Genomic DNA, 16616 nt, shown 5'->3' on the forward strand with positions numbered 1-16616 from the left:
AGTATTTTCATATATACTATGTTATTGGATTCTTATAGCTGTTGAGTTCAGAGACTATATATTATCTGGTTTTACTGCAGAGGATTTGAGTTTAAGAAAGTCGAGATAACTTCCTTCAAATCATACAGCAAGTAAATGTTCTAAAAAGAATTAGTTCTTTTTATCACTATAATGATTCTGGAATATCTCAACATGTATTAATATCTCAACATATATGTGCATTTGTAGTCAAGAGTAACCTACTAAAAGTGATTACAGTTTACTACTACTAATGATAGCAACTTTACCATTTGCAATCAAGAATAAACTACTAAAAATTTTTAGTTTACTAATAACAATAATCACCATTTTCACACAGGTTGTACACATGAATTTTCAGCCAAACCAGGACCCCCTGAGAATGACAAATGGCAAACTAATTGGGAAGTTGAGACAACAATCATAAATGGGACTAGCTCGAGGAAAGAGGGATGTGTGATTCCCCAGGTGAAACAGCACCTGTCTTGTGCTATCCTGTTCTAAACAATTTACATGGATTAACTTGATTAATTCTCTATCCTTATGAGATAGGAATTATACATATTTTTCAGATGAGTATTTTCTGATGTGTTTAAGAACACACAGCATTCATGGATTCTTTTCAGTGCCCTGTGCTCTACTGAATCTGTTGCTTAAAAATAGGGGAAGGGAGAGCCAAGGCCAAAAAAATAAAGACCTGGGGAAAGGCAGGCAGTGCTTATGAGAGTTTTGTAGTTGAAAGAGCAGCTAGTTGTTTTCTACTGCTAGTTGGGGGAATAGTCTGTGGGAAAGTGGAAGTGTTAGTTGCTCAGTAGTGTCCTACTCTTCAACCCCATGGACTGTAGCCCGCCAGGTTCCTCTGTCCATGGAATTCTCCAGGCAAGAGTACAGGAGTGGGAAGCCATTCTCTTCTCCTGGGAATTTTACTGACCCAGGGATTGAACCTGAGTCTCCTGAATTGCAGACAAAATCTTTACCATCTGAGCCACCAGGGAAGCCCCTGGTATGGGGGAAGCAGTGGCAATTAAGTGAGGAAGTATGGATAATATATCAACAATCTTGCTAGTTACTGGTTTTTGTTTTGTTTTGTTTTTTAAATTTTTGGCTGTGCTGGGTGTACACTGCTGTGTGGGCTTTTCTCTAGTTGTAGTGAGCGGGGGCTACTGTCTAGTTGCAGTGGTTGGCCTTCTCATTGCAGTGGCTTCTCTTGTTGCAGTCCCTGGACTCTGGAGCACCAGGTTCAATAGTTGTGGCATACAGGCTTAGTTGTTCTGAGGCGTGTGGGATCTTCCCTAATCAGTGATCGAACCAGTGGCCACTGGATTGGCAGGGAGATTCTTTACCATTGAGCCACCAGGGAAACCCCTTGCCAGTTATTATTTTTTTAAAATTATTACACATTTACACACATTGAAGATGGTTTTGATGTACTTGGTGCTCTTGGAAAATTATTTAAATACGTTTGAACAATTACGTGAACTCTAAGCAGTTGCCTTTATTTCTAGGTAAGATGGGTGAACCAGTCAGGATTAGTTTGTTTTATTAATTGGATCTAGCCTGGGATAGAGCCCAGTTTTTGACTGTGAGAAGCCCTCTGGCTTATCTTGCTTCTGCTGAGGCTAAAGTTTGTTTGTTTTTTCCTAAGTGGGTGTCATCTGTGTGAGTCCTGTACCCTTTCTCGAACTACATTCCTTTTCTTCTCTGCTCTATCCCCTCTTAGTTTGTTGAGAGAAGTCTGTTGGCATTCCACTTCACTTGTCAGGCTGCACATAAAGGCAAAGATTGGAGATCTACAAGTGAAAAGAAATATTTCAATAGACAATGCCTGGTACTTTCAATCTGATCACTTTACAAACAAGCAGATGCTTTCTCTATTGTATGGATGACCTCATCAGGGAAAGTGGATTAAGCTCTGGATCACTCAGAGTCATCCTCCAGCACTTCTCAAATCACAGGCCTATTCTGCTCTACTCTTCCCTTAAAAGAAGAAGGACAATTCTAAATAACGTTCATCTCATTAATTAAAAAAACAAATAGGTAAGTATTTATACCCGTAGTTAAATGTAAATAATGTTTCATTAAGTATGAATCATCAAATTGCATCACAATGATTTTAGAGCAAATTGTATTTGGGGCAGGCATTATGCTAGAAATTCTTTCATGGCTTATTTAATTCTCATAATATTCTAGAACTGCTTTCCCCTTTTTAAACATAAGATAAGCACTGGTTAGAAAGATTACATAGCTTGCTAAAGATCAAGAGTAAAAAATCTATTTACAGCTAATCAGTTGGCTTTGAGTGATATAAACAATGTAGGTTTTTGTATTACAAAGGAGCTAAAGACATACAGTTGTGTTTCATTACCAGTCATTAACTCCACCCTCTTCCAGATTATCTGGCAAAATATGCCATTTAAAAGATAGGAGCCCACTTTTCCAGAAAGACCTGCCTTTTCTATTTTGTTCTTGTTGATCACCTAACAAAATGAAAGAAGAATGTACCTTGTCTCACAACATATTTTAAAACAATGTCTTTCACTGTTGTTTTTAACGTTTTTTTTTCCGCAGAACGCTCTTCTTTAAACATCTGTTAAAAAAAATTAGCATTTAACAGATGAAGGACTTCACTGGTGGTCCAGTGGGTAAGATTCTGTGCTTCCGCTGCAGGGAGCACAGGTACGATCCCTGATTGGGGAACTGAAATCCCACATGCCACAAGACATGGCCAAAAGTAAATAAATAAGTAAAATAATAAAATAAATGAAAACAGTATACCAGTTGTAAGATCAGTTTATACTGTTTAAAGTGAAAGTGAAAGCACTCAGCGGGTCCAACTCTTTGGACCCCATGGACTGTAGCCTACCATGGATTGTAGCCTACCATGGACTGTAGCCTAGCAGGCTTCTCCCTCCATGGGATTCTCCAGGCAAGAGTACTGGAGTCGGTTGCTATTTCCTTCTCCAGGGGATCTTCCCGACCCAGGGATCGAACCCGGGTTTCCAGCATTCCAGGCAGACGCTTTAACCTCTGAGCCACCGTTTGCTTACTATTAAATCAGTTATGTGAAGAGACTGTTCCTATGAACATTAGTACTCAAAATCAAGGGTTAGAAAAGATTAAAAAATAAAAAGAGTTAGAAAAGATAGTTGCAGGGTTATATTGTTTTTACTATCCAATTGTTTTCTGTATTTTTATTTGAAAAGTAAAATTGACTCAAGAAAAGTTACAGTTCATACTGTTAAGAATTAGTATCTGAATTTGCACTTTTAGCTATACAGCCAGAATCTCTCCGGAATAAAAAGAAGAAATTCAGGAACATTTATTAATTATTAATAAATGACACATTTGCAGTAAATTCAAATATCTGTATAGAGGTGTCAAGAAAAAGTGGCTCAAGTGAATGTATTGGTGGTTTCTTATTTGGTATAGAATGTATTTCAGTGTAGTATAGGTTTTCTTTTTAATTATAAATCTATGTGTTATTGAATGTATTTTTATCATATTTTATTTTTTTATTTGAAAGTGTATTTTTATAATGACATGTGAGCTCAATATTTATAAAACAGATGAATCACCAGGAATTTTCAGAAAGACAGTTTGAAAAGAATAACCTTAGTTTTCTTTTTACTTATTCAAATTCCAGTAATACCTGTGAATCAAAACTACAAAGCTGTTTATCATCTATATTTAGTCATTTTCATAGAGTTTGGTGAGGCACATGTGAAATGCTATGGAATGGCACTTAATTTTTTTTAATAATGAATTAAAACCCTTTTATTTTAGCTCCTGTTACGAAGGAAGCTCTGAGTACTTATACTTTATTTTTTCCATCTGTGTTGCAAATTACTTCCTCCAAATTTTGAAAAACTTTTATTTAAGACTTAAAAAAAAATAACTATTTCAAACTTATAGAAAAGTTGCGTGGGCAGTTCAGAATATTTCCATATCTCATGTAGACACAATATTGAAAACTCTAGTGCACATTTCTCAAAAACAAAGATAGTCTCCTCCTAATCCCAAATAATCCTCCAAATTAAGAAATTGATACACACTACCTTTTAGTCCACAGACCCCATTCAAATTTTGAAAGCTTTTGCAGTAGCAGCTTTTCCCTTTAACATCCAGAATCATGCATTGTGGTTATTTTTTACCACTCTTTAGTTTCTTTAATCTGGAGTATTTCCTTAGTTTTTCCTTAATCTTAGTCATGGATTCATGGCCTTGATAGATTGAAGAGTACAGACATTTCATTTGATAACGTGTCCCTCAACCTGGGCCTTTTATGAGGTTTTCTTATGACTGGATTCAAATCATTCATTCATTCATCAGAAATGATGCTGTACTCTTCCCAAGTTGATTACACGATGGAGGCTCAAGATGAGCACCCATCCCACCCCAAGTGATGCCAACCTAGAGCACTCAGTCAATTGCCAGCTTTCTCTACCTTAAAATCACCTTTTCTCCCCTTTGTAATTGATAAAGATTTTATGTTGAGATAGTTCAAACCTATGCCAATAGCCTCAAAATCTTTAAGCCTTCACCAGCTTTGGCATCCTTTCCTAATTCCTGCCTGAATTAATGACTTTTATATGACTGTCAAATGATGATTTTCTATTTCATTGTTTATCAGTTGGCATTCTAGGATTGGATAGATTTTCCCCTTCTCCTTCATTTACTTATTCATTAAATTATTTATATCAGTATACATTTATGGATTCCTGTTTTATTCAGTGGATTGTGATCTATTACTATCATTATTCTGATGCTCAGTTTTCCAGAATTGGCCAGTTGCAACCTTTGTAAATTTGCTCTCAAGTCTTTTTGATAGTGTTTATATCATTCTTTGAACACTTCCTTACTTTCTATGACAAAAAAGATAATCCAAGCCCATATTGTATCTTCTTTACCCAAGTGCTGGAATCAGTTGTTTATCTAAGGAGTCCTGGTTCCTTTCAGTGGAGAATGGTTTTGGAAGCCAAAATCTGCTCTCAGAGTACTCATTACTACTGGAGTGTCATTGCTTCTAGACTCTCTTGGGAAACAGAGCTGAAATTCTATATGTATTGAGATATATATATACAGATGCATATATAGGTATGCATATATATTTATGTGTATGTATATTATGCACATATAATTATTATTTATGCACACTAATCTATATCTGTCTATCATCTATTATCTAAAACTACAATTTCACCTAGTATTTCCAATTCCAGTTCATAATCTCAAGGTTATTTCTAGCTTTCTCATTTCTTATACGTTCTTTGACACTGAGGAACCTGACTCTCATTACTGACAATATAGTTACATTTTCTCAAAGTGATTATTTATAACTAATCTTCCTATTTTGCTTTGTTCCTCCTCCACCATCTTCAAGAAAGAGAAGAAAACTGAAAGCAGCTGTACTTTTCAGTTTACTTGGCAATTGTAGCCCTGAGCATTCAGTACAGTGCACCTCTAGAAGTATTTCCTAATCATTTTACCTGTCTTTCAATTTCTTTCTGCCTCCAAATGTGGTAGAATGATTATAGAATATCTTTGTGGAATTAGGGAATAACGTTCAACAGTTGTCCTCAGTCTAGCTACTATTTCTTCATTTTGCCCTGCTTCTTCCTCTTCTGTTCTGCTGCTGCTCTTGACTTGTTTCTTGATTGAATTACTTCAGCAGGTTCCTAAATGCTACAAATTTTGTTGCCTTTAAGATCTTCTTCCCCATAAACACCAGCGTGATCCCTTTAAAACACAGAGCTGAGTACAACATTCTGTTGCTTTAAAATTTCTCAATGGCTTCCTTATTGCTCCAGATTCATTAATGTGGTTTATAAGAAAATCTATAACTTGATAGATTCTTGTTTTCTCTCCAAATTAATCTCTCATCACTTTCTTCTCTAAACTTCCTGTGTCAGCTACAACAAGTGATTGTATGTATACAAAAAAGTCATGGAATGAGTGTTTTTGACACCAAGCTTTCTGGATTTGAATTCTCTTTTATTGCCTATAATTTTATTTATTTATTTATTTATTTATTTTTGATTGTGTTGGGTTTTCACTGCTACATGGGCTTTTTCTCTAGTTGTGGCGAATGGGGGCCACTCTCTAGTTGTGGTGCACAGGCTTCTCACCAGAGTGACTTCTCTTGTAGAGCACAGGCTCTCTGGCATGTGGGCTTTAGTGGCTGCAGCACATGAACTCAGGTTCTGAGGCTCTAGAATGCAGGCTCAGAACTTAGTGATATAAAACAACTCTTTTAAAACCAGATTTTGTGGGTCCAGATTCAGCAAAGGGTCAGTGGGGACAGTTCTATGCTCGGTCCAGAGGATTCATTTCTAAGATGACTTCTCACAAGTCTGGTACCCAGGCTGATGGATCAGAATGGTTTCTGCTGGTAGCTGGACATTTTGCCAAGCAGCTCAGGGATCCAACGTGTGTGTTTCAGCAAATCAAGTGGAAGCTGCTTGGCCTTTTATGATATAGCCCCAGAAGTTGCACAGTGTCACTTCCACTGTACTCTATTGATGGTAGCAAGATTCAAGGGTAGGGAATATAGATTCTTTCAGCATTTTAAAGCTGTTGCACCTTGGAGGTAAAATGGAGGTACTAGAAGTCTGGGTTAAATGAGACTTTTTATAAGGTGGCCAATACATAGTAAGTGATTGATAAATATTAGATATTTTTGTTTTTCAGTGACATTTCTTCCTGGAATTCAGGTCCTGTTCTCAGCCCCTTTCCTTGGAAGTCTCTCTTAAAAGTTGCCTCTCTTAAAAGTTTCCGGGTTGTCTGACCTCTACAATGCATATAAATGCCCATTTATGTGTTTATTTTTCCTACTAATCTGAGGCTTCTAGGGCAAAGATTGGAGAAGGCAATGGCACCCCACTCCAGTACTCTTGCCTGGAAAATCCGATGGACAGAGGAGCCTGGTAGGCTGCAGTTCATGGGGTCGCTAAGAGTCGGACACAACTGAGCGATTTCACTTTCACTTTTCACTTTCATGCATGGGAGAAGGAAATGGCAACCCACTCCAGTATTCTTGCCTGGAGAATCCCAGGGATAGGGGAGCCCGGTGGGCTGCCGTCTATGGGGTCACACAGAGTCGGACACGACTGAAGCGACTTAGCAGCAGCAGCAGGGCAAAGATAATTAATACAGTATTTCTAGTGTGCAGGGGCCCAGGACCCTGAGACAGGATGATCATATACCCAGTTTGCCTGGGACATTCTGCATTTACACCTGCTGTTGTAGCACAGTTATTAACGGTGCCACACTTCATTCTCAAAAAGTTCCCGGTTTGGATGATATATAATGCAGTATCTGCTCAAAGAGATTTCTAGAGCCTCAGTCATGTTGCTAAAGGAAAGACTGCCCTTGACCCTCTGACACACTTTCCAATTGTAGCAGCAGGACTTGAAGGTAACCTTGGAGCCTGGGAAACTTGCCTCTCACCCAGGGGGCTGGGGAGGCTATGAGGGAAATGTGCCTATGATGTCCCAGTGAGCCAGGCCTATAGTGCTGAATCACTAGCAGCATTTCCCAAAAGTGGAGTTAAGAAACTATTTCCCACTGACTCAAAGGGTGTGGGGCTGTCACTGGTCCGTACCAGCTAGAACAGAATTACCTGGTTTGCTTTGACTTCTGTTGAAAAAGTAGTCTAAGTCCACTCTGAAACCCCATGCCCTGTTGTTCTCTGAGGATCTTCAGGTATTGCCCCCAGACGTCTTTCAGGAAAAATTGTCTGATGAGTGCTCTTCAGTTGTGCTACAGAATTTTGAAATGACACAACGTTGAATTTGGACTAAATTGTAAATGAGCTAATGCTCCGATGTTTGTACTTACCTGGAAAAACAGGTTTAAAAGATCCAGGAAATCAAGCCATATGATCACTCCAGAAAGGAGTTTGTAAGAATGTGCCATCACCTTGGATAGCCCTGCCAATTGCCATTTTCGGAAGTGAATGGGGACTTTTTTGCCTTTGGTTTGGTCTTCTGCATTTTTCAAGGCCCAGTTTAAGTCCTGCTTTGTCTAAGAAACTTTCCTGAGTTCCCACAGACAGCCTCACCTCTCCTTTACCTCTGCTTTTCCTCAGCTCCAGGTATTTAAAAAATTTACTTATCTGGCAAGTCTCCTGACCTTTCAGTCAATACCTTTGATACAGTATTTGTGTGCCAAGCACTGTGCTGAATTCTTTGCGGTAATCATTCCTTCTAATCCTCTACCACCAGGTAAGTACTGTTATATGTATTTTGTAGGTAAGGAAACACAGGTCACATTGCATTATTATTTATGTTAGATTACATCGCCTCTCTCCATCTACCTGTAATCCTCTCAAGAACTGCAAACAGGTTGCTTATCTCATGGTATCCTAGTTTCCCCACACAGAGTAGTAACTCAGAGGAGCAAATTGTTGATGTTAATGGCCAGTATTACTTTCTATCTACTCCATAAGATGAAATTTTAAGCGTGACTACGTAGTTGTGCTCTATAGGCCATCTTTAAAGCCCTGGAAACCTCACATCAGGCCAGGGAAATTAAGTGTGAAGAGAAGGAATAATGCATATGCGAGACTTGCCATTTTGAGAGTCCATGGATGTTGGTTTTGAAACATGGAAAGCTTTCCTTCAACATTTGTTTCAAAGAGGAAGAAAATGTTGAAAGTTTTTAAAATGCTAGGCACATTGTGATTATTTGAATATTCTCTCATGTTGATTTCCTGCATTACATCTTTGAAAGTGTCCTGATTTTCATAAGTATTCCAGTGCTGAGTGGTATTTCCTGTCTCAGCCTAAAAAATGGGTTTTAACTTGCAACCAGAAGTGTCAGAATCAGCTGCAGTGACAAGAGTTGTTGAGGCAGTGACGAGCACGTGGAAACACATTTGAATTTTGATTTTAACGGACACTGAATACGTCTATAAATGTATATGAAATAAGAATGAGTGCCTTATCATAATTTTAAGTCTGATTTTTATTGTCAAGAATGTTTCCATTTAGAGTCCTTTAACTCTTGCCTTAAAGTGTTGGCCAAAGTTCATTTTTGTGTTTTTTAGTCTCATACTCAAATTGTCAGGTATTATGTGTGATGAGGCCAGTCAAGGCAGAATTATGAAAATTACAGGTGGAAAATTAGGTCCTTTTCTTTTTTCTTTTCCAATACAGGCTACTTTGTTTACAGAATATCCTCAAATAATTTTTCCATCCTCGTTTAGGATAATGTACACAAATGCTGGGGCCATTACAGGTTCCCCTGGGAGGTTATTCCTCAGAAAAATGGGATTTGTTGCAGGTACATTTTTTACCTAATTTTTAATCTAAACTTTTGTTTTGCTCAATTTCATTCTTTTACCCCTTAGACCACCTGTATAGTTCTTCACAGAAGTTTGCAGAATGCCTTTTTTGATAGGAATACTCATAATAATTAAAGGGAATTAGGTTCATTTATGTTTGCCGTGCATGGGTCTGCTTTATTTTTTGTGTGCTTATTGACATGGCCTAAGGAAGCATTCCATTCTAAAGGAGATCAGTCCTGGGTGTTCTTTGGAAGGACTGATGCTAAAGCTGAAACTCCAATACTTTGGCCACTTCATGCGAAGAGCTGACTCATTGGAAAAGACTCTGATGCTGAGAGGGATTGGGGGCAGGAGGAGAAGGGGACGACAGAGGATGAGATGGCTGGACGGCATCACCCACTCAATGGACGTGAGTTTGAGTGAACTCCGGGAGTTGGTGATGGACAGGGAGGCCTGGCGTGCTGTGATTCATGGGGTCACAAAGAGTCAGACACGACTGAGCGACTGAACTGAACTGAACTGAAGGAAGCATAATGATAAGTGGGCAATTCTTAAACATAATCACAGAACTGGATTAGAAGAGGTTCTTAAGTATTCTTTTAAGTAGGTGTAAAAAAGATTAGGCCCTTTCTTATAGCCATATGCTAGGTTTCTCATTTATGGGAAAATGAATGAAATAAGCAACCTGATCAGTTTGGTCTTGGATTGTCTAGAACTTCTCCAGTAAGTTAGACTTGCATCAGTATGTTCAGTTCAACTTCATACTGTAACCATAAATTGGGACGTTTCGATTTGCTGTATCCCAGAGACACCAACCTTGAGGCTTGATCTAGCCTTTATGGGTATTTGTATATCTATGATTGAGCCCATGCTTGGCAGATGTCAGGTGTTTTGTTGGATAATTGAATGATGAAGTATGTGCCAATTAAGAAAAAACTAGTAAAGCAGCCATTTATCTAGTATTTTTGACACCCAGTGCCTATCATTTTTAATACCCTTATATGAAAGATGTATTTCAGTAAGATTTGTGCTATGAAATGAATAATAATAACAGCCAAAAGAAAAACATAAACAATAAACTTTCATTAAACAATATATAATCATGCAAGTAAATTAAAAACAAATGTTATAGAACAAAAATATTTTGGTTTTATAAAGTATAAGACATTAATGATTTCTTGGGAAAAAGGAAAATATTTTATACTGCCGTGTACTCCATGACTTCCAAAGGGAGAATTGAAGTAACTCAAGTTTTCCTTCTTTATCCTTACAACCATTGTTTGTTTTTACTATTCTAAACACTTGAAGCTGTAGTACCCTAGAAATTGGAGTTGCTAACTGCCATCCAGGCAAGCTCAAAGGATTCCAAACCATTTTGAACTTACTTTCTATGGCTGATTCATGTTGATGTTTGGCAGAAACCAACACAATTCTGTAAAGCAAGTATCTTTCAATTAAAAAATAAATTTAAAATAAAAAAAGAATGTGGACAGCTGAGTCTCTGGGTGTACAAGTGGAGGTTCCAGATTACAGTGTTTATTTATAAATGATGTTATATATATATATGAAGATTACATATATATTATTAAAACTCATCAGTAACCACAGCAATTGTTCAGAACTTCAACGAACAAAAGGTGTTTTAAGTGGGAGGAGTATTTTATGATTGACTTTGCTTAGAGTTGACAGAGCATAGGGAAAATAGAAAGCAGTATGCCTTTGAGCTTATTTCTTTTAGTTTATGATTGAAAAATTCTTAATATTTACAAATTTTATAATTCTCTACAGACAATAATGGCTTGCCTGCACCTGGGGCACACTGTTCCCATTTCCCTGTCCTGGGTTCACTATTGTGGAAGACAGGAATTTTGCTTTGAATACAATTTTAGGGAAAAAAAACTGTTAAAAATGTTCCATGGCTTGCAGGTATCCAATATATATTTTGAATGTCTAACTAGAAGAGAGAATGGAGGATGGGTGAAATCTCTCAGAAGACTATGGGTATTGGAGAGTAGCTGGCTAGTATCAGGCCCGTGGGACAGCACAACAGAACATCAGCATTTTGCAAAGGGAAGTGAGGAGTAGAACAAAGAACTGATGTTCCATTCTGTTAGTGATTGTTTTGGGTTGCTGATGGGAAGAGCAGAAGCAAGAGAGTTTTTCTAGGCTTAACTTCCCATCTCATTCTTTTAATTTCTGCCTTTGACCAGGGTTAGCCATACATACTGTTTTCTCCATTCCCTTGGTCAGTTCCTGAGAAGACCCCTGTTACTCTTCCTTCAGTGGCTTATCTGCTTCTGTCAATAATCTGGAAATTTTATAGTAAAATGGTGTAAAATGGGGAAGTACTGAAATGCGTCTCAGGTCATGCAGAACATTTGTATGCCAGATGTGTGGTACAAATAGGGAGTACTTTGCATTAAATTCTTTTTGCCATTGTTCTCTTCTTGGACTCAGTTTTCTCTTGCTGACTTAGAGCTGGCATGGAAACCCCAACATCCTTTGTAGGCATTTTTGTACACTTCCTCTCCAGTCAGAGCAAGGGTATCCAAGAAGTACAATTCTCTGAGATGGCCCTTAGTCATTCTGTTTTAGTCCTCATTGCTCGGTCCAAGAGAAATCTCCATATGAGAATGCCTTGTACCCTGTTTCATGGCACCTCTATCTTCCACTCTTATAAAAAATAGGATTCCAGCATAGCCATTAGGATGACTACTATTAAAAAAATAGAAAATAACAAGTGTTGGTGAAGATGTGGAGACATTGGAACCTTTGTGTGCCATCGGTGAGAATGTAAAATGGTGCAGCCACTATGGAAAACATTATGACAAATCCTAAAAAAATTTAAAAAAGAGTTAATACATGATCCAGCAACTCCACTTCTGTGCATACGCCTAAGAGAATTGAAAGCAGAGAGGAGACATTTGGGCACCCATATTCATAGAAGCATTATTCATAATAGCCAAGAGGGAGAAGCTTCACGTCCACTGATGGATGAATGGATAAACAAAATGTGATATATCCATACAATGAAATATTCAGTTCAGTTGCTCAGTCGTGTCTGACTCTGCTACCCCATGAATCGCAGCACACTAGGCCTCCCTGTCCATCATCAACTCCCAGAGTTCACCCAAACTCAGGTGCATCGAGTTGGCAATGCCATGCAGCCATCTCATCCTCTGTTGTCCCCTTCTCCTCCTGCTCCCCAATCCCTCCCAGCATCAGAGTCTTTTCCAGTGAGTCAACTCTTCTCATGAAGTATTACTCAGCTTTAAAAAGGAAGGACTTTCTGACACATAGGATGACTTGGATGAACTTTGAGAACACTGTGCTAAGTGAAATAAGCCAATCACAAAAAGACAAATACTATATAACTTAATTTATAGAAGATACCTAAAGTAGCCAAATTCATAGAGATAGAAAGTTGAATGGTGGTTACCAAGAGTTAGGTTGAGAGGGAAATGAAAAGTTGTTGTTTAATGGGTACAAACTTTCAGTTTGTGAAGAAGAAAAGTTCAGGAGATGGGTGGTGATGATGATTGCACAATGTGAATGTACTTAATGCCACTGAGCTGTATACTTAAGAATGGTTAAGATGGTAAATTCTCTAATGTTATGTGTTTTTAACCTCAATTAAAAAAAAGAAAATATGACAAAATTACATACCTAACCCTAACCGTAATCCCAGAAAACTGCATGTGAAAAATAATTATGGGTATTTTACCACAATAAAAGATAATTAAAAAAATAAAATTTCAAGTTTGTTACTCGTCACTCTTTTTTTTTTTTCTTTAATTTATTTATTTTTGGCTATGCTGGGTCTTTGTTGCTGCATCACTGGGTTGGGAAGATCACCTGGAGAAGGGCATGGCAACCCACTCCAGTATTCTCGCCTGGAGAATCCCATGGACAGGGGCCCTGGGGAGCTATACTTAATGGGGTTGCAAAGAGTCAGACACGATTGAGCAACTAACATGCACCTGCACAGGCATACACACACACACACACACACACACACACACACACACACAGTCTGCTGGGTCTTTGTTGCTAGACAGGCTTTTCTCTAGTTGTGGCGAGTGGGGGCTTCTCTGTGGTTGCCATGTGCTTGCAGTGGCTTCTCTTATTTTGGAGCAGGGGCTCTAGGTTGCAAGGGCTTGGTAATTGCTGCTTGGGCTCTAGAACACAGGCTCAATAGTTGTGGCACACGGGCTTATTCACTTCATGGCATGTGGAATCTTCCCTGATCAGGGATAAAACTCGTGTCTTCTTCATTGGCAGGCAAATTCTTTACCACTGAGCCACCAGGGAAGCCCCATGTCACTCTTAATATAAAATAACAAAGAGCTGTTTTAGGGACGTTAGATTCTGATGCCATGGGCCACATGCTGTACCTCATTCCAAGCAAGTTTTGAAATCATGCTTGGTGGTCACTGTGGTTTGAATACAACACATGGTTAAGCAATACTACCTTGTTCTTTCCAGGTCAGAGACCAATGGAAGAGTAAATCAGAATAGGAAATGACCACCACTGTCTGTGACATCAGAGAAGGAAAGGCAACCCACTCCAGTATTCTTGCCTAAAGAATCCTGTGGACAGAGGAGCCTAAAGGGCTGCCATCTATGGCATCACACAGAGTCGGACGCGACTGAAGCGACTTAGCATGCATGCATGCATTGGAGAAGGAAATGGCAACCCATTCCAGTATTCTTGATTTAGTAGCAGCATTCTTTGAGATGGTACCCTCTTAGGTGGAGAGCTTACATCCCTAGCTCATCTACATCAGATTTAAAGATCTGAACGTTCACTTCAGCTCCAAGTAGAGGCTGCTTGTGCAAAATGATGTTTGGCAAAATGAAGTAAGCAAATTGGGTGTCATGGTGAATTAAAAGCACAGTTTTGAAGAACAGAGGCCTTCAAAACCTGCAATGCAATATCCACATTTTGACATTTAGGTTACCAGGCCAGAGGTAGCATTGGTGAAAGAAAACTATGATTACCATGGAGATTATTTGGCAGTAAGAAATAGTAAAATAATGCTTTGATTTAAGCCATTTCTCCCCAGGGCTCACATGTATAATAATTTATTTTCACAATATACTGAGGAACTAGGGAGGAATGGTATTATTATCTCTATAGTTATAGAAGGTGAAACTGAGAAATAGAGAAATAATTAGAAATTGAGGCAGTGACTCATTGTCAAGGGAACCTTAGAAAACAGGCTTCTAGTTTCCTAATCTTGGGACCTCTTCTTAAGAATAGCTTGCCTTCTGTTCTATTGATCCTGTTGAACAGAGCTACAACTCTATGTCCCCAAACATGACAATAGTTGGCTCTCTGAATAAGTTTTTTAAGTAAAGAAGCCACACAAGAAGCCCCTCCAGAAGCAAGCAAATGTATGGATGATGACCAAGGAACTTCAGTGTTGGCTGGAGAACTTCAGTTTCCTTGACTGTCACATTTCTCTGTGTCTAATTGAGAGGAAAAAAGACAACTGGAATTTCAGTAAGCTCCATTTTCTTGGCTTATAAGTCACAAGCTCCAGTTAAGTGCTGCCCTGAATAAGTGGCTCCTCTGTGTTGAAGGAGAGACCACCCCCTGTTGCGGTTTCGCAACACACATATGGAGGTTTCCAGAAGCCCTCAGCTGGAGCAACTAAATGTGACTGAGACAACACAGTCCCAGAGACAAAGGTCAGACCTATTTTAATCTCTGAGTAAGGCTATTACTCTGAGACAAGGCCCTTCTTGTCTGATATCCTGTTATTTTCAGTGATTCACAAGCTTGAATGTCTTTCATCTGGGAGCACAGAGTCCCATCCCCCTTTCAGATTTGTTTGTGAGTTAAAATACTTCCCATCCTCAGTCTTCTCAGAGTGTCTTCATCCAGCCATAGCATTCCTCAAGCTGTGACCTGGAGGAGTCCCTGGGAGGAAGAGTCAGCACAGCTTGGAATGTGAGCCCAGGGGAGGATCTGGAGTGTAGCAGGAAGTGGGGTTGCGGCTTGCTTGGAAGGTCCCTCAGAGGCTCTGAACCAGTAGGTCACTGGGCAGCTGACTCTTCTGACTCTCTGGGAGGCTTGCTCTGTACTGTCTGCTGAGGTGTATGTGTCGTGCAGATGTTTCAAAGTCCAATCACTGTAAAATCCAACGGAATTAGGAAGAAAGACACTTCCTTAGTTTCTTGATGACACAGCCCTCATTTTAATTACTGATCCATTTGGATTGATCACCCTCATATTTATGGGTTATTTCTCCAAAGTGAATGTTGCAATATAGAAACCTGCTTATCCAGTTTTCATATATCCTGTGGTTCTTGAGTTTGCCAGTTCCCTCCTTTCTTAAAAGCAGTTTTTTAATGACTTCATCTACTATGGAAACATCTCAAATCTCTATTTCTTAGTTGTTTAATACCTCAGTTTGGTGTAGACAGAGAAGAGTTTGAGAAATGCAGTCAAAGCTAGCCTTCAAAGAATCTTCCCAGAGTACTAATAATGATGAATTACCACTTACTGATTTTGTACTGGGCAAGTACTTTATACATATTATCTAATTTAATCTACATAAGATCATTTTACTGAATACAAAACAAGGTTTAGGGTAGTTAAGTAATTTTCCCTTAATCACAGTTAGTTTATGACTAGAACTAAGATTCCATCTCAGATCTTCTTGCTGGTAAACACAATAGAACAATTTTGCTGAGACTTTGAAAATAAATGTTGGATCCTCTTCAATATCATGGTCTTCTTTGTGGATATCATAAAATTAAATATTTTCTAAATTTTCTTCTCTCTTATTCTTTTTAAATAAAAGTTCCCTGAAGTCAGTGAGAAACTGGTGAGTTGCCCTTTTCATTTGTTTATAAGAGGAAACATGAACTTCTGTGATTATTCCACACATTCTTGCCACTTCCCTAAATCAAAGAAAAAAAAGAGCCACAGAGCATGGCTGTAATGCCTGTTTTCATATCAAAAGGTCAAAAACTAAAGATCCTTTAGCATGCCATGAGGAAATAGTGGAAAGAAAGTATTGTCACAAAAATAACAGGAGTTGCATAAATAAATAAATAGGAGTTTTGAGGGCATAGAGAAAAGGAATTAACATTTTGTGTCTGAATTCTGATCCAGAGTTAATGTTTTCAGAAGTAAATTCATCCAGCAAAAGACTGAAGGCTTTTGGATTTGATTGTATCAAAATTCCACCCACAAAATAGAAGTTGATTACCTCCCCTCCTGTTCTCTATTGAGGTCAAGCGAACAGCAGAATGCATTACCTTTGCTAAGGACTTTATCTATACCCCAGAGCAAGGTGGA

The sequence above is a fragment of the Budorcas taxicolor genome, chromosome 9, assembly GCF_023091745.1.
Source record: "Budorcas taxicolor isolate Tak-1 chromosome 9, Takin1.1, whole genome shotgun sequence".
NCBI classification, from domain to species: domain Eukaryota; kingdom Metazoa; phylum Chordata; class Mammalia; order Artiodactyla; family Bovidae; genus Budorcas; species Budorcas taxicolor.